The 23,873-nt window shown below is 42.4% G+C and overlaps 1 pseudogene; it reads right to left on the bottom strand.

The window, feature by feature from the left end:
- Nucleotides 1-14,755: 14,755 nt before the first annotated feature.
- On the bottom strand, nt 14,756-23,538 carry LOC134343744 (anterior gradient protein 3-like; annotated as a pseudogene).
- Between the last annotated feature and the right edge of the window lie 335 nt (nt 23,539-23,873).

The following is a 23,873-nucleotide window of genomic DNA, read 5'->3' as shown; positions in this document are numbered from 1 at the left end:
TTTATGATTTATAATTTAAATTTTTAATATTTACTATCGATTTGTAATCCAGGGAGCAAGAAGCGCAGAATCAAATATCGCTGTGATGATTGTACGTTCTAGAATCAATTGTTTGGTGACAATAAAGTATAAAGTATAAAGTATCTGTGGAAAAACTGCTTCTCCAGTGATGGAGAATGGCTGGTAGCCACTGGTGTGATTTCATCTAGACTTTTAAAATGTATCTGATTTCATTTGAACATTTAAATTTTTTTTGCGAAATTAAGAGTAATATTGGTAGCATTTGTTATTTTGAAAAAAAATTGAATGTTTTAGATATAAGAAAGGTTTGGCTTGTGTTAGCTTTGACAGTTGACAAAAAAAGAGAGATTGGCCCATAGAGCCGTGTCCTCTTTCCGAAGGGAAACACATCACATCTGATCAGTGCAAACTTTTTCAGAGGCCAGAGCAGTGCATGGCACACTGCTGATCTCACTTCAGGCTCAAATTGAGGAGAAAATATTCAAGGACGTCGATGCCTGACGTAAGGTTACAATTCAACAATTGATTCCTTATTGTTAGAAATTGTTTTTTTTAAACTTTGAATCTGAAGTACAGCTTTGTAAGGAAATTCCCTCCAAGGCACAGAACATGTGTCTGAGAAATTGTGAAGAGTGCCCTCTACTGACAAATGCATCACTTGCCGTGGTTTATGAGCCTTGCCTATTGGACACCTATACATAGGAATAAACTCCCATAAATATTAGTTAATTCAGACATGAGCCAGTTATCAAGAAATCTTATTTACATATAACTTTTCTGCTGTACCATTGTCGCGTAAGAGGCTGCTTGTTTATCTGCGGGAGGAAATTTTGTTTGTTTTGGAAATTGACAAGACAATTAGTATTTGATAATGGTGTGACAATATTCTATTGAAGAATGTAGCATCCCTTGGTACATTATGGTCATTGACACCAGCCATTACATGCGGGACAGCCTAATTCCGTACCTTTGTAACTGGGCAGTGGAAGACAATAAATAGACAAAAATTGCCTGTCCACAGTTAAAATGTCAATACTAACTTGCAGAATATAAACAGGGACCTTATTTGTGCAAGGGGTTCAGGTAGGGCAGAATTTGTTAAGTATATCCAGAAGGGTTTCTTGAACCAATTTTTCGATGGTCCGATGAGAGGACAGGCTGCAGTGGACCTGGTGTTGGGTGATGAGCCTGGCCAGATGACTGACCTTTGAGTGGCTGAGCAGTGACTACAACTCCTTATCTTTCAGGATCGCTGTAGATATGGATGAGTATGGTCCTTGCGGGAGAGCATAAAATTGGAGTAAGGCAAGTTACGTGGTTTTTAGGCAGGAACTAAGAAGCGTTTATTGGGAAAACCCTTTTTTCTGGCAAGTGCACTTCAGACATGGGAAGGGTGTTTAAAGATCAATTGCACAAAGTACAGGAAAGGTATGTTCCTTCCCAGAAAACTCGGCCGGGGCGAGCTTTCCCAGGATCCCTAACCCGGGGGACATGGCGGAACGCAATACCTGCCCCTCCTTCGCGACCTGCACTGGGGAACCCAGGACGCCGCAGGCATGGGGAGATTGACCCCATGGCATACGCCGCTGGAACAGGAGGAAGACTGACTGGTCTTGGCAATTAGCGCTACCAGGTCCACCCTGAAGCTCCCCAGTTGCAATGGTACCATCCGCCTGGAGCCTTATATGGTGCAAGTCTGTAATATTGATGTGACTCGGACACCGCTGTAGATTGATCAACCACGTTTATTCACCAGACTTCCATTTATTCTTCTCCACATCCTGACGTCATACGCACTCTGACGCTACAAATACTCACACAATACATTACATCCCCCTTCTCAAGATTCTTTTTTTCTTTTTACAACACTGTGAGTTACCAAAACAATGCCTCTAGGTATGTCCTTCTTACAGTGCAACAACCATGACATAAACTAAAAAAAATCCTAACTTCTTGTACTGTATTCTGCATTGTGTCTTACAATACTAACAGCAGTGTATTTTCTTTTACTAACATAGACTAATAAACCATTTATTTCACACCTTGGAGCTTACATCATGTGTGACTTTGCCTCAAACTGTGTGAGACTGTATGTATGTCTAGTCTCTGTATCTAGCTGGAAGTTTGACTTGTCTCCCAGACCGTGTGTGATACAACTGTGACTGTGCTTGTCCTTCATCCGTGTCAGTCTCTCGAGTGGCCTCTGTGTCTTTGCGGTCTGCATCACTCTTGGTGTCGTTTGTTCCCATGTCTGTATATGTGGAAATGTCCTGTGCATCTGTACGTGGAAACTCCCTCTCGCCTGTCTTCAGCAGATGCTTCCTGTTCCTCCTGTAGACTCTTCCATCCGATGTGCGAACTATGAAGGATCTTGGTTGCTGATGTCTGTTCACAACCACAGCTGGTTGCCAAGTGTCTCCTCTCTGTATTCTGACATTTTCACCTGTATGCAGATCTGGCAACTGTCTTGAATGTCTGTCATAGTAGCTCTTTTGCTTTATTTGCTTGTCATGTACTTAAGCATTACCTTCTGGAGTCAGTAGAGATGTGGATGTTGGCAGTTTGGACTTCAGACAACGTCCCATCAACAGCTGCGCAGGAGAGAACCCCACACCCTCAATCGGAGTGTTGTGGTATTCAAGCAGAGCAATGTAATGGTCACCATTGCTGCTTTGTGCCTTCTTGAGCATGTTCTTGACAGTTTGTACAGTTCTCTCTGCTTGTCCATTAGACTGAGTGTGCCCTGGACTGGAAGTAACATGTTGAAATTTCCAGCTTTCTGAGAACCCTCTGAACTCACCACTGGCATATTGTGGACCATTGTCACTAACGACAATATCTGGAATACCATGTCTTGTGAATGTCGACTTCATTGTGGTAATGACACCTCGACTGGACGTGTCACTTAACTTGGTGATCTCCAGATATTTTGAATAGTAGTCCACACGAAGAAGATATTCTGCACCATTGTAGTGATAGAAATCTGTACCAATCTTCTCCCATGGTCTTCCTGGTAGTGGCTGGGGAAGCAGAGGCTCTCTTGGATTGCTGTTTTTGTTTTCATTACAAACCGCACACTGAGACACAATGTGCTCTATCTGAGTTGACACGCCTTGCCAATAGAGAAAGTCCCTTGCTCTTTCTTTACATTTCACTATCCCCAGGTGTGACTCATGAATTCTGTTGAGCATTTCCTGTCTCATTTGGTTTGGCACGATGAGTTTTGCCATTTTGAACATTAGTCCTGATACATAGCTGATTTCCTCTTTAAATGTCCAGTATTTCTGCATTTCCTTTGGAACATCTTTTCTTTCTGTTGGCCATCCATTCATTGTAATGTCTCTTAGCATTTGCATTTCAGGATCATCTGCAGTCGCTTTCCTGAACATGTTCAACTTCTCCTCAGAGATGGGTAGCTGAGGTGTAACCCAGTTGACCTCCAGCTCTCCTCCGAGAAACTCTTCCTTTTGCTCTTTGAGGTAAGCACGGCTCAAAGCATCAGCGATGTACAGTTCTTTTCCTGGCTTATAGGTGACTGTGAGAGCGTACCTCTGTAGCCTGAGAAGCATCCTTTGCAACCTCATAGGAGCTTGGTGGAGTGACCATTTGAAGATGCTCTCAAGTGGTTTGTGATCACTCTCAACCTGGATTTCTTTGCCATATACATATTGGTAGAACTTCTCACACCCATAAACTGTGGCAAGTAATTCCTTCGCGATTTGAGCATATCGGCGTTGACAGTCCATAAGTGCTCCTGATCCATACGCCACAGGCCTTCCATCCTGCAGTATAACAGCTCCTATTCCCTCCGAACTGGCATCCACAGACATCGTCACCGGTTTATTGACATCATAGAACTTGAGTGCTGGTGCATTGGTAACCAACTGCTTCAAAGCGTCAAAACTTTTCTTTTGTTTGTCTTCCCACTGCCATTCATTGTTGCTCTCTAGTAGCTTTCGGAGTGGGGTGCTGACCTCTGATAAGTTGGGAATAAATTTGGCAAGATACAGTATCATGCCCATGAACCTCAATAGTTCTTGCTTGTCTTCAGGTGGTGGTAGCTGTACCACAGCTCTGACCCTTTCATCATCTGGTTTTAGCCCATCAGCGCTGAGTACACAACCTATGTATTTGATCTCTGTAGTTCTGATCTTACATTTACTTTTGTTCAGTTTTAGGTTGTACCCACGTGCTCTCTCCAGGAGCTTCCTCAGTCTCTGATCATGTTCCTCAAATGTGTCACCCCCTATCAGCAAATCATCAATGATGTTGACCACCCCATCCAGGCCTTCAATCATTTGTGCCACGGATCTCTGGAATACCTCTGACGCATAAGAAATCCCAAAAGGTAGACGCAGGAAACGATATCTCCCTATGGGAGTGTTGAAAGTGCATAATTTGGAACTTTCTTCACCCAGCTTGATCTGCCAGAAACCTTGATTTGCGTCTAATACTGAAAAGTATTTCGCATTAGGCATGCGAGAGACAACCTCTTCAACCGTGAGCAGTAGATATTGCTTTCTTTTGATGGCTTGGTTGAGATCTTGTGGATCCATGCAAATCCTTGTCTTTTTTTCTGTGACCACTGTCACCATAATATTTACCCAGTCAGTCGGTTCTATTTGTCTTGTTATGACTCCCATCTGTTCCATTCTGTGCAGCTCCTCCACTACTTGATCCCTGAGAACTACTGGAATCTTTCTCAGGGCATGCACGACTGGTGCAATAGTTGGATCAATCTGGATATGATGTTTCCCTGGTAAACATCCTAATCCAGAAAACAAGTCATCAAAGTCTTTGAAAATGTCATTTGCTTTTTCAAGCTCATAGATTCGCTTCACCAGGCCTAGCTTTGTGCATGTTGCTTTGCCCAGTATTGCTGGAACATGTTGCTGTACTATTTCAACTCTATCTTGTGTTTTTGTCCTTTGTACACACAGGTGAGTGCTTTTTTGCCCAGTGGCGCCATCTTGCAGCTGAAATATGCAACAAGCTTGCAGGTGGATTTTCTCAGTCTTCCTCTGATGTTCAGTGAGTTGAATGTTTCTGCTGACATTATATTGCACTTTGCCCCAGTGTCAAGCTTAAATGTCACATTCCTTCTGTTTATTATCAGATCTTGAGTTCAATCATCTTCATCCTCCATCTCTGCATTGTCAATATTCTTGATGCATGCCTCCTCTTCCACTTCCACTGTGCCAATGAACATGTCACTGTTGCCCTCACTCTGTTCCACAGCATGCATTTACCTTGCGTGCTCCTTTGATTTGCACATCTTTGCAAAGTGATTTCTTTTCTAGCATAACTTGCATGTCTGACCAAAGGCTGGTCATTTTCTGTATCCATGTTTATAACCACATCCGTTGCAGTTAACTTCCTTTTGATCATCCTGTGGAGCTGGCTTTGTTCTACTCTTGTCAGTTTTCACAGTTTTTTATTTTGTGCACTTCAATCTCTTCATTGAGCACTTTAATCTGACTTGACATGATCTCGCTGGCACAGCAGACATCAATTGCCTTTCCTAATGTAAGATCTGCCTCTCTCAATAGCCTGCCTCTCACCTGATCATCTCGTATGCCGCATACGATCCTGTCACGTATTAAAGAGTCATGCAGTTGTCCAAACTCACAGTCTTTTGCCTTGTTCTTCAAATCCGTTACTTAGATGTCTATGGTCTCTATTGGTCCTTGAGTCCTCGTGAAAAACATGTGTTGGATGTATGGTAGGTTTTTTCTCGGTTCACAGTAATCTTGAAACTTTTTCTTCAACACTTCAATTTTATCTTGCTCATCATCTTGGAAGACAAACATGTTGCAAACCTTTATTGCCTCTTCCCCCGTCACATGCAGAAACGTAGCACATTGCCCTTTCTCCATCTTTTCAGCTACGCCGCTAGCGGTGCAAAACAGCTCAAACCTCTGGATCCCTATTTTCCAGTTCTCAGCAAGATTACCTCACGCAAGCACCGTCGGCAGAAAATCTCATGCAAGCGCTGTTGGCAAAAACACTCTCTCCAGTATCATTTAAGCTATGAAGCTGCCAAATCATACCAAATAACACGTAAAAATACACAGCCTATATAAAGTAAAAATAATGTATGTACAGTGTAGTATCACTTACGGGAATTGGGAAGACAGCGCAGAGCACACTGATGATGGTGTGTTAGACTGAGTCATCGCAGGCTGAGGTGGTGCAGTGGCCCCCACCCTCCAGGCCGCCGAGCGATAAATTGCCGCGAAGCACGCAGGAGTCCAGCGGTAGGCGGGAGGCACACAGCACATCTTTAAGAAAAAAGTAGAAACAAACGTGCTAATTAATTAGGTGCCGCCTGACACGTAGTTGTCGGCCCAGATCAGTGCCGATTTCCGATCGCGTTGCCTCTGATCTGGGCCGACAATTACATGTCGGCGGCACCTAATTAATTAGCATGTTTATTTCAGCTTTTTTCTTAAAGATGTGCTGTGTGCCTCCTGGCTACTGCTGCATTCTCCGCGAATCGGTACAGTATCTGTCTGCGGCCTGGGTGTTGGGGTGGTGGGACACTGGGGTGTCATCTCGTCGTCTGTTTCCATTAGAGCAGGCAGCTTATCTTCTCCTATGACTGCCTGCCTCGATGTCAAAGGTCGAGGTTCGTCGTCTGCTGTGGCTGATGTGGAAGGCTTGCTTGACTGCTGAGCCTCGCGCATTTTTCTATCACACAGTTCTTTGTAAGCACTCAACCCATCCTGCAAATATCTTCTAAACCGACATACCCTTTCAAAATTAAAGTCGTACTTTATCATTACTCATTCGGTTTCGATTGTTATCCTTTTTTCTTCCAATTGCATCAGCTCTTCATCTGTCAGTTCTTGGTTATGGGATGCCAAAACCACTTCAACATCATGTTCATCAGCTTCCACAAGCCAAACTCACGTTGTCCTTACTTCAACAAGGGGAATTCTGCAGATGCTGGAAATCAAGCAACACACATCAAATTTGCTGGTGAACGCAGCGGGCCAGGCAGCATCTCTAGGAAGAGGTCTTCCTAGAGATGCTGCCTGGCCTGCTGCGTTCACCAGCAACTTTGATGTGTGTTGCTTGTCCTTACTTCGTTCACCATGATCGAAACGTTTAATTATGTCTAGTTTTACACTAAGTGTAACACCCTTACGAGCTCTTTCAGGCTTTTCCGATACCTTAGAACTCATCTTGCAAATGGCTGCTCACAGGCACGTGTTAAAGCAATGCCGGCGAGAATCTGGGGGAAAGCTGCTGCTGGGGGCGCGTGCTGCCTTTTATCACCCGCTGATTTTATCGTGCGCTGCTTTTTTTTTGTAACAGTGAAAACACCTTCTGAAAGCGAAAACAGGGTACTAATGTTGGTCTTTCATAACAGTGAGGTTTCGTAAAATGAACGTGCGAAAAGCGGGGGACACCTGTACCTTGGGGATATTAACAGGCTGCTGGAGTGCTTTTCCCAAGCCCTGGATTATCTGGTTGGTCTGCTCTTCTTCGTTTGGCAACTCCCCCCTCTCAGTTCTTGGCAAGTCTGGTATCCCAGTTCTGCCTTTCATTTTCGTCCCTCATTCGCAGATAGTATGTTCTTGGCTGCTCAGTTCTCCTGTTGATTCTTACATGATTTAATTTTTTTACCCAATATCTGCGCACAGTATCTACTGTTCAATTTTCCTGATTCGTTTACCCAACTTCAATTCTTAGATGACTTCAATTTTTACCCGACCCTTGCCACCTGTCCAGTTTTATCCTTCCTTTTTTTTTACCAGACACCGTGTCAGCTGTCCAATTTTCAAATAATTGTCCGACCGTATACGAGTCTCTTGGCACATTCGATCCGGATCCCATCAAGGTCCTGTGCTGAGGTCCGGGCGAGGGGCAGAGACTCATACCGGTATGGTAGGGAGCGACAAAGACAAAGCTGCTGAGGTTTCCTCTAGGTGCTCTGGTTTCCTCCTGCTTTCTAGACGTACAGGTTAATTGGTCACATGGGTGTGTTTAAGTGGTACATGCTCACTAAGCCAGAAGGACCTGTTACTGTGCTGTAAATCGAAGTTTAAAAAAAAAACAATCCTATAATTCAGGCTGACTCTCCTTCTCTGCTTGTGCCAGGATTGGACATTTCTGCTATGAGTCATCATGTCTGTGAGATTGGCTCAGCTTTCCTCTCTTCATTAGTGCAGTCTCACCTGCTTGAGCACGGCTCAGAACAAGGCTTTGAACAGCCTTTCATATTCTATTGATTGATTTCCCATCCTGGCCACCCTCACTTTACAGTTTTTGTTCATTTCTTCTTCTCTATTTGCTATCCTTTGACCAGATGATCTCTACAACTAAGCCCCTGGAAATCTTGGCCACACCTAAAAATGATTTACTTTGTTCTATCCATCCCTTCACATGATGCAATGAAACAGTTTGTGTTTTTTTTTATTTCCATAGGTCTGCGAAGGATTTTCAATGTGAAATATTAGCTCTGTGTCCTTTTCCAAGGATGTTGCCTAACCTTTTGAGTGCTTGCAGTATTTTATGTTTGTATTTCAGATTTCCGGCAAATGATTTTTTTTTACAGTTTTCATTTACTGTTGAATTCAGTACCACTTGTCTCTTAGGAATCCAAACCTCTAAGGCAATCTTTTTTACTTTTTTCTTTTTTTTTAGCCTTGCTTACACTCACTGGTTACTCGTTCCCTTCTTTGATGAAAAAGCACTTTTACAGCCCCATCTCTTTCCCTAGCAAATGTTTCTCACCCCAAACAAACCAAAATGGATTTCTACTCACATTCCACCCATCAAAATTCAGACCTCTTCAGGATCATAGAAACTTTTCAAACTGTTCAACATTTTTTGCGGTCATGTTCTCATTTCTTTACTGAATTCCACAGTTCATGCCACAGGTTGGTAGATGCCTGCTCTTGTTGATTCTCTGCAGCAACATCCACTCTATTTATTGCTGCATTTTGTGTTGCCACAGATGACCTTCCTTATGGAAGTCAAAGATCAGAAGGTTAAATTCCAATACACTATCAGTGTATTGTGTATGGCGACAGTGAGAGTCGGAATGTGATGAGGTGGAGGATAAATGCGTGGCTGAGGGATTGGAGCAGGGGGCAGGGATTCAAGTTTTTGGATCATTGGTACCTCTTTTGGCGCAGATGTGACCTGTACAAAAAGGACGGGTTACACTTGAATCCTTGGGGGACCAATATCCTGGCAGGGAGATTAGCGAGGGCTACTGAGGTGACTTTAAACTAGAATGGTTGGGGGGTGGGAATCAAATTAAAGAGGCTAGGCGTGAGGAGGTTAGTTCACAACAGGGGGATGGGAACCAGTGCAGAGAGACAGAGGGGTGTTAAGTGAGGGTAGAAGCAAAAAGTACTAAGGAGAAAAGTAAAAGTGGCAGGCCGACAAATCCAGGGCAAGCATTAAAAAGGGCCACTTTTCAACATAATTGTATAAGAGATAAGAGAGTTGTAAAAGAGCGCCTGAAGGCTTTGTGTGTCAATGCAAGGAGCATTCGTAATAAGGTGGATGAATTGAAAGTGCAGATTGTTATTAATGATTATGATATAGTTGGGATCACAGAGACATGGCTCCAGGGTGACCAAGGATGGGAGCTCAACGTTCAGGGATATTCAATATTCAGGAGGGATAGGCATGAAGAAAGGGGAGGTGGGGAGGCGTTGCTGGTTAAAGAAGAGATTAACGCAATAGAAAGGAAGGACATAAGCTGGGAAGATGTGGAATCGATATGGGTAGAGCTGTGTAACACTAAGGGGCAGAAGACGCTGGTGGGAGTTGTGTACAGGCCACCTAACAGTAGTAGTGAGGTCGGAGATGGTATTAAACAGGAAATTAGAAACGTGTGCAGTAAAGGAACAGCAGTTATAATGGGTGACTTCAATCTACATGTAGATTGGGTGAACCAAATTGGTAAAGGTGCTGAGGAAGAGGATTTCTTGGAATGTATGCGGGATGGTTTTTTGAACCAACATGTCGAGGAACCAACTAGAGAGCAGGCTATTCTGGACTGGGTTTTGAGCAATGAGGAAGGGTTAATTAGCAATCTTGTCGTGAGAGTCCCCTTGGGTAAGAGTGACCATAATATGGTGGAATTCTTCATTAAGATGGAGAGTGACATAGTTAATTCAGAAACAAAGGTTCTGAACTTAAAGAGGGGTAACTTTGAAGGTATGAGACGTGAATTAGCTAAGATAGACTGGCAAATGACACTTACAGGATTGACGGTGGATATGCAATGGCAAGCAATTAAAGGTTGCATGGATGAACTACAACAATTGTTCATCCCAGTTTGGCAAAAGAATAAATCAAGGAAGGTAGTGCACCCGTGGCTGACAAGAGAAATTAGGGATAGTATCAATTCCAAAGAAGAAGCATACAAATTAGCCAGAAAAAGTGGCTCACCTGAGGACTGGTAGAAATTCAGAGTTCAGCAGAGGAGGACAAAGGGCTTAATTGGGAAGGGGAAAAAAGATTATGAGAGAAAACTGGCAGGGAACATAAAAACAGACTGTAAAAGCTTTTATAGATATGTAAAAAGGAAAAGAATGGTAAAGACAAATGTAGGTCCCCTGCAGACAGAAACAGGTGAATTGATTATGGGGAGCAAGGACATGGCAGACCAATTGAATAATTACTTTGGTTCTGTCTTCACTAAGGAGGACATAAATAATCTTCCAGAAATAGTAGGGGACAGAGGGTCCAGTGAGATGGAGGAACTGAGTGAAATACATGTTAGTAGGGAAGTGGTGTTAGGTAAATCGAAGGGATTGAAGGCAGATAAATCCCCAGGGCCAGATGGTCTGCATCAAATGTGCTTAAGGAAGTAGCCCAAGAAATAGTGGATGCATTAGTGATAATTTTTCAAAACTCGTTAGATTCTGGACTAGTTCCTGAGGATTGGAGGGTGGCTAATGTAACCCCACTTTTTAAAAAAGGAGGGAGAGAGAAACTGGGGAATTATAGACGGGTTAGCCTAACGTCGGTGGTGGGGAAACTGCTGGAGTCAGTTATCAAAGATGTGATAACAGCACATTTGGAAAGCGGTGAAATCATCGGACAAAGTCAGCATGGATTTGTGAAAGGAAAATCATGTCTGACGAATCTCATAGAATTTTTTCGGGATGTAACTAGTAGAGTGGATAGGGGAGAACCAGTGGATGTGGTATATTTGGATTTTCAAAAGGCTTTTGACAAGGTCCCACACAGGAGATTAGTGTGCAAACTTAAAGCACACGGTATTGGGGGTAAGGTATTGATGTGGATGGAGAATTGGTTAGCGGACAGGAAGCAAGGAGTGGGAATAAACAGGACCTTTTCAGAATGGCAGGCGGTGACTAGTGGGGTACCACAAGGCTCAGTGCTGGGACCCCAGTTGTTTACAATATATATTAATGACCTGGATGAGGGAATTAAATGCAGCATCTCCAAGTTTGCGGATGTCACGAAGCTGGGTGGCAGTGTTAGCTGTGAGGAGGATGCTAAGAGGATGCAGAGTGACTTGGATAGGTTGGGTGAGTGGGCAAATTCATGGCAGATGCAATTTAATGTGGATAAATGTGAAGTTATCCACTTTGGTGGCAAAAATAGGAAAACAGATTATTATCTGAATGGTGGCCGATTAGGAAAAGGGGAGGTGCAACAAGACCTGGGTGTCATTATACACCAGTCATTGAAAGTGGGCATGAAAAAGACGAATGGTATGCTGGCATTTATAACGAGAGGATTCGAGTACAGGAGCAGGGAGGTACTACTGCAGTTGTACAAGGCCTTGGTGAGACCACACCTGGAGTATTGTGTGCAGTTTTGGTCCCCTAATCTGAGGAAAGACATCCTTGCCATAGAGGGAGTACAAAGAAGGTTAACCAGATTGATTCCTGGGATGGCAGGACTTTCATATGAAGAAAGACTGGATGAACTGGGCTTGTACTCGTTGGAATTTAGAAGATTGAGGGGGGATCTGATTGAAACGTATAAAATCCTAAAGCGATTGGACAGGCTAGATGCAGGAAGATTGTTCCCGATGTTGGGGAAGTCCAGAACAAGGGGTCACAGTTTGAGGATAAAGGGGAAGCCTTTTAGGACCGAGATTAGGAAAAACTTCTTCACATAGAGAGTGGTGAATCTGTGGAATTCTCTGCCACAGGAAACAGTTGAGGCCAGTTCATTGGCTTTATTTAAGAGGGAGTTAGATATGGCCCTTGTGGCTAAAGCGATCAGGGGGTATGGAGGGAAGGCTGGGGCGGGGTCCTGAGTTGGATGATCAGCCATGATCATAATAAATGGCGGTGCAGGCTCGAAGGGCTGAATGGCCTACTCCTGCACCTATTTTCTATGTTTCTATGTTTCTATCTATCCCTTCCCCATACGATCTCTCCCTATCCCAACCCCTGCCATGCTTTCACAATCCCAATATTCCCTTCTCTGATCCTAAACAATTAGTCCTGACCAGAGGCCTCAGCTTTGTCATCCTATGTTCCCATCATCATGAGCTCAACATGACATTGGATGTTTCTTCCACCACCTTTGACTCGTGTACAATAGTTGACCAGGAATCTTCATGCAGATCTGTGGACCCTGTGTCTCATCTTCATAAGCCCCAATCCACCCGCCCTGTGGCCTCTTATCAGTTCCAGACCAATACATTGCTAACAGTTGATATTGACCTCTTTAATTTTCCACTCGTTTCACTCATTTTAACTTACCTACTTCTGAAACTGCTCACTAAAAACAAATATTTCTTGTGAGCTTGTATATCATATATTGAATGTTAAAAAATAAATAACATTGATCAAATTATGATTATTCAAATGTTTATTAATTGATAATGTACCTTTTATATCAGAAATGAAAATTAAGGCATTGCGTACATTCTTGCAGATTGGCTTTGAGTATTAATCAACATGAATCAGTAACTCAAATTAACTTGTATACAGAATGAAGTAAAACCCTCTTTCCTCTCTCTCATATTAGAACAAGTGGCATTGCTGTTCTTCTTTACAGCGGAGATGTTAGCAAATGTTTTGCTTTCTTCATGTTATCAATCACTGGAAATAGAAAAAATATATATAAAGGGTTCACACTTAGGTTTGAGGAACAACACCTTATATTCCGTCTGGGTAGCCTCCAACCTGATGGCATGAACATTGATTTCTCTAACTTCCATTAATGCCCCTCCTCCCCTTCTTAACCTATCCCTAATTTATTATTATTTATTATTATTATTTTTTTTTCTCTCTCTCTCTTTCCCTCTCACAATAACTCCTCGCCCATTCTCCATCTTCCTCTGGTGCTCCCCTCCCCCTTTCTTTCTTTCAAGGCCTTCTGTCCCATGATACTCCGTCTTCTCCAGCCTTGAATCCCTTTTGCCAATCAACTACCCAGCTCTTGGCTTCATCCCTCCCCCTCCTCCTACCATTTCGGGTCTCCCCCTCCCCCTCCCACTTTCAAATCTCTTACCATCTCTTTTTTCCGTTAGTCCTGATGAAGGGTCTCAACCCGAAATGTTGACTGTACTTCTTCCTATAGATGCTACCTGGCCTGCTGCATTCCACCAACATTTTGTGTGTGTTGCCTAAAGAGTTTTTTTTTATCAGTTCAGTTCAATGGACCCAATTGCCAGAATCTTAAATAATTTTTCTAGAATTGAAAAAGATATACAAAAGCAAGAAGCACAAAATGCCGGAGGAACTCAGCAGGCAAGATAACATCTATGCAAATGAATAGGCAGTCATTGTTTTGGGCCAAGACCCTTCTTCAGGATTGAAAAAGAAGGGGGTAGATGACAGAATAAAAAGGTGGGTGGATGGAAAGGAGGATAGCTGGAGGATGATAGCTGAAGTCAGATGGTTAGGAAGGGGCAAGGTTGGAGATTAAGAATCTGATAGGAGAGGAGAGCCGAGAACAGGAGAAAAGGAAGGAGGAGGGAACCCTGGGAGAGATGATAGACAGGTGAGAAGAGGGAAGAGACCATAGTGGGGAACAGAAAAAGAGGGGAGAGGGAGGGAGTATATTTTTACTGGAAGGAATAATCAGTAAGATAAATAAAAGCCGTGACTATTCTACTTTTCAGTATAGTAACAACATAGCAGTTTTATTTTGCCATCTCAATATTTATGCTGAAATGATAAAATCCTGAATTTGCATGGACTTTATGCAATTGATGTGCTTTATTTTCGAATGATTGTCTGTTTGGACTTTACTTAAGGAATCTATACATCATGATAATTTTGGAAGGAAATGTGGAATAATTCCAAATAGTTTTGATTTTGGCAACTGCTTGCAAATTCTGCAATGCTTATTAACCAATTAACAAAACATTCTGTCATAAAGTAAATTTGAAGAACTTACAAAGATAAGGGTTACTTTAGGCCATATTCTTGCGAGAACGTTTGGAATTGTCTTACCTGTTTCCTTTATGCTATTATACAAGATATATCGACAGAGTCGTCATCATATTTATCACTTATTTTCAAAGTTTTAGAAAAGGTGACTGATGTGCTTTGTAGGAATCAGAGCTTTTGGAGAACATTAATAAATATTCAGACAATAACTTCACTATTTTATGAAATTTCTTTTTCAGTATTTAAGCATGGTCTGAGATTCACAACCTCCTATGAATTTGCAAGGTTTTTGTTTTGCAATATCTTGAAAAAACTGATACATAATCTTCTGCACATAAATTACAAAAAAAGACTTCTGTCAATGAATTGACAAGACATATTCAAATTAGGACCACAGGTTTCAGCCAAAGTGCTTTACACTTATACAGTTGAATGTCTTGAGGTTCATATGTATAGAGACGGTTTGTGTACCTCCCTGCAATATCAGCTCTCACAGTCATAGAGGGATCTATGGAAAACAAAGTGCACAACAACGAAGCCAGTCAAACTGGAGCAGAAGACAAACTGCTCGAGGAACACAGTAGCTAGAGCAAAATCTGTCTGTGTTGGGGGGTGCGGGGGTTGTGGGGAACGGCATTGGCAACCTTTTGGATCAAGTCCCAGGCATGCAGACCCAACTCACATCATTAGTTCCAATTTAAACCAATCTGCCTTAATATGATGCACACATTTGTTTGTGAACCACGCACATTAGGCAAAAACTAATATCTAATGCATTATTCTGTTTTACATAATATTAGCCATAATTCCTGTTAATATTAATTATTAACCCTAACCTTTGGTGATATATTCAACCAGATATCCAATTTGTTTAAGGAAGAAATCAGAATAGAATATACGTGATATTCGCTAGGGATTTGATGAAGGGTGCAGGTACTAAAACATTAAGAATACTTATTGTCATTTCAAATACATTTGGAGAATGTATTCAAGTCATGCAAATCCAATCTTTGATGTCTTATTCTTGTAAAGTCACAGAGTGGGAATATAGAATTTCCTGATGCTGTCTCCCAGCACATGCTGGATTCAACATGGTGAAAGTTTAAGTCAATGTTGAGAATTCTGGTAGTAAACCATACTGTACATCATCAAAGTTACTTTGTGCCATTGTTTCATTTAGCTGTATGCATGTGTCTGGTAGCATGACAATTAAACTTGAACTTGGAAAGATATGGCTGAGAAGTATAACTTCACTAAAATGAGACATATATGACAGGCTGCCTTTCATATCCTTTTGAAATGCAATTCATTTCAAGGCAATGAGGTGCTATTGCAGTGCAGTTCTTATATGAGTGTCTTTAGCTACTCTGATCTGATCTCTGATATTCCCTCTTGGGAACCGTGCTCTACTTCTTTTGACTCCTTGATGATATCTTTAGAGATCTTCCTCTTGGGCAAGTTTTGCATCATATGGTCTGACATTTTTTTTAATGCAAGTAGTCTTTCTGCTATGGTCTATATTTATTACCCCTGGTATGTTATATAAATTTGAATTATTGTTGCTGCAATTGAGAAAATGTAGCGGCAAATGTACACAATAATTTTCCATAAAGTGTGAAGGTCTTAATGAATATTTCTTTTTAATGATGTGGAAGGGATAAACATTGTCCAGAACTAGGGATAAATCCCACGAGTTTCTTTCAAGAAGTGCCGAAGGTCCTTTAAATCCTGCTGAAATAGAAGACACGGTTTCAGTTTAGCATCTCATCCAGATAATGCCACTATCATCAGTGGAATTCCCTGAATAATGAATGGATATCAGCCTATGTATTTGTGTTCAAATTTCTGGAATTGCCTTGAACCTGGAAACTACAAAAATGGAGATAAACGTGTTATTTACAACAGGGTTCATTTTTTATAACCCGCCCTGTAGCTAATAAAAAAAATTAAAACAGTACTATTTTGCTAAATTCCTTGAAATAGTTGTTCACTGTTGTTCATTATCCAAGGCATGGGTAGCCTATGAATCAACACCTGCCCCAACTTGGGAATCAGTACAGCATTCAGTCTTCAAGCCAACCATTGACATTGTCATGGTCCGGTCTGTGAAATCCGCATTCGGGTTCACGGTCCGGTTCACGGTCCAGTCCACGTTCCTTATTCCAGGTTTTCTGGTTTTCCCCATTTTCTGTTGAGGCAGCTGATTCTCGTTTGCGCTGGCTTCATAAATAGTATCAGGATTCAGCCTCTGGTTGCTGGATTTTTCCTGTCCTGACTCCCGTCTGATTCCCTTCTCTGCTCCTTCCTCCTGAAGTCTTGCCATGCCCCTGCAACCTGCATCTGAAGCCTTGCCTCGCCTTGCCTCATCTGAAGCCTTGCCTCACGTTGCCTCACATAAAGCCTTGCCTCGCCTGAAGCCTTGCCTTGCCTGTAACCCTCGCCTGCACCGCTGTCAAGTTCCATCACTGGAGCAAGATAAGGAACTGTCCATCATTGTTTTGAACTATTTCCGTGTCCACAACTTCACTAGGTAGGTCCGGCCGTTTGCTGCTACCTAGTGTTGGGAACTGTCTGTATCCACGCCTTTGGTAGGTAGGGGGTCCGGCTGTTTGCCGCTACCTAGTGTTGGGAACTGTCTATGTCCATGCCTTCGCTAGGTAGGTCCGGCCATCTGCCGCTACTTTGTGTTAGGAACCATCTCATCGTGTTCAGCATTCTGGGTAATGAGTCCTAGCCCTACATCCTGCACCCAAGGAAGGGTCCTGGCTCTGTGTTCTGTGTATGAGTCCCAGCCCTACGTCCTATTTCCAAGGAGGGGTCCCAGCTCTGTTCCATGTTTCTGTCTCTCCCTCGACCAAGGCTCTGCGTCCCTGTCTCTCCCTTGACCAAGGCTCTGCGTCCCTGTCTCTCCCTTGACCAAGGCTCTGCGTTCCTGTCTCTCCCTCAATCAAGTCAAGGCTTCGGGGTCTCGTCTAGTCCTAGCCACGATCCTAGAACCTTGTCTTGTCCAAGCTACGGCTTTGTGTTCTCGTCTTGTCCATGTGTCTCACCCAGCCCAGGAGTACCTTGCCCAGCCTGGTGCTGGGGTTCCCTTGTCCTGTCCAGGAGTCTCATGTCCAGTTCTGTTGCTCCTCCTCGTCCTGTAGCCATGTCTTGTCCTTACCTAGTTCTGGAGTCCAAGCCCAGGCTCCTAGTTCCAAGTTCCATGTCCTGGTTCCACTATCCTAGTCAAGTCCTAGCCCAGGCCCTATATCCTTGTCTCGTCCAGGGCCTGTGTCCTATCCAGCATCGTTTCCTCCTGATTTCCCTTGCTTTCTTGACTAACCTAGTCCTGATCCTTGTATTTCAGTGTCAGTGCCTCGCATTTGGGTCTGCCACCAATGCCCCTATGACAGACACTTGTTTTACCTGTTTGGGAATAAATGTTGTTACATGAATGTTCACTGCATTGTAAAATAATTTTTTGATAAATAAATAAATAATAACAAACAACACAGATCAATATGGCTTTTGGAAATTATAGTATTGGTACAGTGGATTGCATAGAATTAAATGATGAATCTACAAAAGTGACGAGATCACATCCTACAAATAAAATCCTGGGCACGTATGTACCGTCTGGTGAAAGGTTCCTGTTGGTGGTTTCATACTTGTAAAACAAATTAAAGAACAAAGATATGAAAATGTATATTGAAAACTTTACTGACAGATAAACGAACTGTAAGTGACTACACAAATCTTTTCTTCAACCTATGTACCTATTGTTGAAGTCATAGCTTCCTGATGTGGGGAAGGGTAAAAAGAAATGAGTACAATTTTTAACCCGAGGGCGGTAGAATAAAAAATAGGTTTTACTTTTAATCTTTTGCTTTTCATGAAGGTGTTCCCTATATTACCCCTCAATATTTATTCTCATTTATATAAGTTTATTATTCATACTTTCGCGGCAAAATCAGCAAAATTTGGAGTGATCCCTTTATTCATTGTCCACACTAAGAAAGTAGTCATGTGGAACAGATCATCAGCATTATTTTCTGTTACAGACAGTTAATCCGACTGTCTAAATGCAATTGTATTAAACAATCTTGCGTACGAAAAAACTGAGAGTTTAGAATCAATTTAAAAAATCCCCTAAAAGATACATGCAAGTTCAGCAAATCTTTACTCATTATCCGAATTACAGATGAGGGTAGTGCAGTGGATGTGATCTACATGGATTTTAGTAAGGCGTTTGACAAGGTTCTGAATAAGGCTTATTCAGAAAGTCAGAAAGCATGGGATCCAGGGAAGTTTGGCCAGGTGGATCAGAATTGGCTTGCCTGCAGAAAGCAGAGGGTCGTGGTGGAGGGAGTACATTTGGGTTGGAGGGTTGTGGCTAGTGGTGTCACACAAGGATCTGTTCTGGGACCTCCACTTTTCGTGATTTTTATTAATGACCTGGATGTGGGGGTAGAAGGGTGGATTGGCAAGTTTCCAGACAACACAAAGGTTGGTGGTGTTGTAGATAGTGGAGAGGATTGTCGAAGATTACAGAGAGACATTGATAGGATGCAGAAGTGGGCTGAGAAGTGGCAGATGGAGTTCAACCTGGAGAAGTGTGAGGTGGTACATTTTGGAAGGACAATCTCCAAGGCAGAGTACAAAGTAAATGGCAGGATACTTGGTAGTGTGGAGGAGCAGAGGGATCTGGAGGTACATGTCCACAGATCCCTGAAATTTGCCTCACAGGTAGAAGGGGTAGTTAAGAAAGCTTATGGGGTGTTAGCTTTCATAAGTCGAGGGATAGAGTTTAAGAGTCGCGAGGTAATGATGCAGCTCTATAAAACTCTGGTTAGGCCACACTTGGAGTACTGTGTCCAGTTCTGGCTGCCTCACTATAGGAAGGATGTGGAAGCATTGGAAAGGGTACGGAGTAGATTTACCAGGATGCTGCCTGGTTTAGAGAGTATGGATTATGATCAGGGATTAAGGGAGCTAGGGCTTTACTCTTTGGAGAGAAGGAGGATGAGAGGAGACATGACAGAGGTATACAAGATATTAAGAAGAATAGATAGAGTGGACAGCCAACGCCTCTTCCCCAGGGCACTACTGCTCAATACAAGAGGACATGGCTTTAAGGTAAGGGGTGGGAAGTTCAAGGGGGATATTAGAGGAAGGTTTTTTACTCAGAGTCGTTGGTGCATGGAATTTACTGCCTGAGTCAGTGGTGGAGGCAGATACACTAGTGAAGTTTAAGAGACTACTAGACAGGAATATGGAGGAATTTAAGCTGAGGGGTTATATGGGAGGCAGGGTTTAAGGGTCGGCCCAACATTGTGGGCTAAAGGGCCTGGACTGTGCTTTACTATTCTATGTTCTATGTTCTATTAACTTTTTAAACAAACCCCTTGATGCAGGATTGAATATTTGGACTATTAGGGTTGGGCCAAAGCAACTGAATATATGATATCTTTTTGCATTCTGAGCTTTTGAAACGTTGATTTTCATCTGCACGATATCACCTTAAAGTTGAATTCTCAGTGTGCACTCTGCATTAGCAAATGGAAACATATTAAAGATTTCCTTCAGTAAATAAAACCCAATTAAAACTTACCATAAGATTTAATATGATGAAATCTTTGTGTGCCATCTCCTAGATTTCTTTATTTGCAGCAAAAACTTGTTTCAGTGCTGAAAAAGATTGTAATGTCATTTTTGCCTTTTTATAGTAAAGAAGAAAGCGCTGAAATTCACACTTTGTCTTCCATCAAGCAATAAATTACTTTTGTATGTAATTATTGTTGTAACATGGGCAAGCGTGACAGCTGCATTGTGAACTTTAGATGGTAAAAAGAATTTGCAGAATTACTTCAAATATGCAGTGCAGAAACAGAAATTCAACCCAATCTATGGTGGTAGCTATGTTCCACAAATTTTCTTTGAGTTTTCCTTAGTTAAATCTATCAGAATATCTTTATTTTCTCCTCCTTCATATATTTGTCTCCTCATCCTTTTACTTGCTTCATTGCGGTAGCAAGCTGCATGTTCTCACTATTCCCTGAGTAATGCAGTTCCTTCTGAATTCCCCATTTGATCATGTCATTGTATGGGAAAGATAATTTATAGGGATGGAAGAATGGAACAGGGAAGTGCAAAGGAAACAACCCTTTGAAATACTGAAACGGGAATATTAGTCTGGTGGTGGAACCTTATTGAAGGGGTGGGAATTGCAGAGCATACTCTTTTGAAAATGGAGCCTGATTTGATAGAAGTTGTGGACTGGGGGAATATAACTCTAGCTGGGTGCATAAAATTGTAGGAAATAGATGAGAAGCACCTCTGAGATGTCTTGTATACGTTTTTGCATTTCAGGTAATTATTTTCTACATACTCCCAAATCTTCAACACTCCCAATACTCAGCATACATACTCAACACTCCCAAATCCTTAATGTGATTTTGAGGCCAGAACTATACACAACACACTAAATGTGGTGTATTATGAAAATTTCAGCAAGAGGTGGGGAGGCGGGTAAGAAAGTTTCTTACATCGAAGAGAAAGAACTCTGACACTTGCACACCATGTATGTTTTCTGGCTTTGGACCTACAGTGTTTAAGATATGGCTAGTACCAGGAAGAAATCAATTGAGAATTGTGAAATCTTGGATTGCATGGGGACATTAGGTTAATCATCAGGTTAAATTAATCTCTTCAGAGGAAAAAACACCCTCTGAATTAACTTGAGATATCAAAGGCCAAGTTCACTCAACCTATTCCATAAGGCATGCTCCCCAATCCAGGCAAAATACTTGTGAATCTCCTCTGCAGCCTTTCTGTAGTTTCCACACCCTTCCTTTAGTGAGGTGACCGGAACTGAGCTCAGTACTCCAAAAAGGGTCTGACCAGGTTCCTATTTAGCTGTAACAGCTGTAAATAATGGGTAAAATCTGTTTCGTGTGCTTTCTGCTGACTATTAGTAAAAAGTGATTTGGTTATATTCCTTCTCCCTTTCTTGAGGTAAGATGTGTTCTTGGCCTGCCAGATTTCTGATGGTGGTTGGCTGTGGGACAATGGTGGAAAATCAGCTATGAATCAGGGAGAGTAGTTTGGTGGAGGGTTGAGTACAAATGACTAGTGGCCATAAACAGGGAAAGGTGCCTTTGCAAATAATCACTGGGGTGTATGAGAGCGATCTGCTGTGCGCATGGAGGCACAGAGCTCAGCATAATGCTATTACAATTGTCAGTGATCACTAATGGGGATTCGATTCCCACTACTGTCTGTAGGGAGTTTGTTTGTTCTCTCTGTGGCTGCATGGGCTACCTCTGGGTATTCCGGTTTCTCCCACATTTCTGGTTGGTTGATTAAAACAGAACCTTTGCCCTATAGTTTGTAATTTAGCCTGGAGTTGTATGGTAAATAATGTACATTTCGGAAGGGTTTCTTTGTTGGGATTTGACATTTACTGTAAAAGGCTTGTCGTTCCAGAGGCTGAGCTTTCAATTTCTTCCTTCAGCTTCTAAAAGTTGGATATTTTACTGGGTTGCAGATAGCAACATCTCATCAGAGCAGTCTTCAAATCTTCAAAAGCTCCAGTGTTAGTTATGTAGGACGTTAAATTTTTTGCACTCTTAAAATGGAGGTCATGTTTCTGCGACAGATCTGGAGTTTCTACATTCATCCTGATTTTTATCACATTACCAGTAAGGACACAAATGTGAAGTCCGGCGATTCAGGCTGAATCCTGACATCTGGCACTGTCAGTGTGGAGTTCGCTAATTCTCCTGACAACTGCATTGGTTTTCTCCAAGGTGCTCTGATTTCTCCCATATCTCATGGTTGTGAGAGTTAAGAGTAATTTGCCACTGTAAATTTTCTCTATTTGCTCTGTAAGTGACAGACTCCTGGGGTGATGATGGGAAATTAGGGGGAATAGAATTAAATTAATGCAAATGGATGTTATTCTCCGTGGAGTGGGGGATCTGAATGGCTTGCTCTATGCTGTGTGACACCCTGTGAATATATCATTTTTTACTGAGGGAAGCTAGAATCTTGGGGAAATTATAGTTAGAAATAGAAAAGTTTCCAATTAGTAATAAACTTACCTCACCGAAACACTTAACACATGTTAAGATACAAATACAGTGCCTCTGTGATCTTCTCATAAAAAAGAAGGCTGAGTTTCAGAATACACTGGTAACTCTTGATTTAGTATCCAAGCAGCACTTTGGAGAGAGCTACCAAAGCAGTTACATGTCTACAGTAATTAGGACAAAATTATCTGTTTACAGCATATCTAATCACTGAGGGCAGTTTTAACACTGCACTATGAAAGAGATTTGCCTTTTTTTGAAACTTCCGAACTTTATTCCTGAGCAGCTTCTGTGGTTTTGCTATAACTTTATTCTTTCTAAAGTAGAACCAATTAGTTCTAAAAACTTAAATATGCTTCTCTAATGCAAAATATTAATACGAGTGGTTTTTATTGCCTTTTCCTTGCCTCGTATAGCCCTTCTCCATAGGTTTGAACCCATGTTAAATTGTCTCCCCAACCTGAAACAATGATAAACATAGCAATCTGCAGTTTTCTGAAATTTTCTGATGCTGCTAGTGTTCAATTTTCATTTTAATCTGTTGGGCAGCATACAGAAGAGTGCACTGTTCATTTTCACAGAATTACACAAAATTTATGATATGTGAACAAATCATTTGGCCCACTGTGTGTGTAAAATTTGTAAAAGATACCCAGATTAATCCAGTTGGCTACACAATTCGTTTTAGAACCTCTCAGTTTGGACCTTCTGAGGACCCCAGGTACCCACATTTAATTGACTCTGCCTCCTGTTGTTTCTCCCGTCATGCTCTGAGGGCGACACTCTCTGCCATGAGGTGGTACCTCGTGTCCCTATCTCAGTCCTTTCCACACCTCAGGAGCACTTTCTTCACCATTTATAATGGACCTGCCCCTTATTTCATCCTCAGTCGGATCCACGCGAACAATCGCCGTTTCTTTGACTTTGTCACGTTGGGCAAGAATCGCAAGATCTTCCATCTGTGGCCCCAGATCGATAGCAGGCATGAACTTCGGATTGCGGCCCCTGCCGTCGATCTCAGCAGCTCTACCTACCCAGGGCATATTCAAAACCCGGACTCCAGCTCCATCAATGCGGGCTCCAACGACCATGGACACCTTCAAAGCGATTGCGCAACCTCCAACTGCGACTCCAGCCTTGAACTCCAGGCCGGGTCTTCACGTGCTGCTATTGTGACTCCCGTCTCCCCTTCCCCCACCACCACTCTGCAACCCCGTCTCCCTCAAAGCCCATCATCAGGCTCTGGGCCCTCAGAGGCTCCATCTTCCTCTCACCCCAACCCTCCCCTCTCCACTGACACCCCCAGCTTCCCCCCTCCCCCTTCTGATCCCTGCTCTCATCCATGCCGGATCTTTACCATCCCCTCTGACCTTCCACTCTCTGAGGGCCTTACCTTTGTACCCCTTCGCTGACACCTCAGCCAGTT

The sequence above is a fragment of the Mobula hypostoma genome, chromosome 3, assembly GCF_963921235.1.
Source record: "Mobula hypostoma chromosome 3, sMobHyp1.1, whole genome shotgun sequence".
NCBI lineage: Eukaryota > Metazoa > Chordata > Chondrichthyes > Myliobatiformes > Myliobatidae > Mobula > Mobula hypostoma.
The sequence above is the reverse complement of the archived record's forward strand: the minus strand, read 5'-3'. Positions and strand labels throughout refer to the sequence as shown.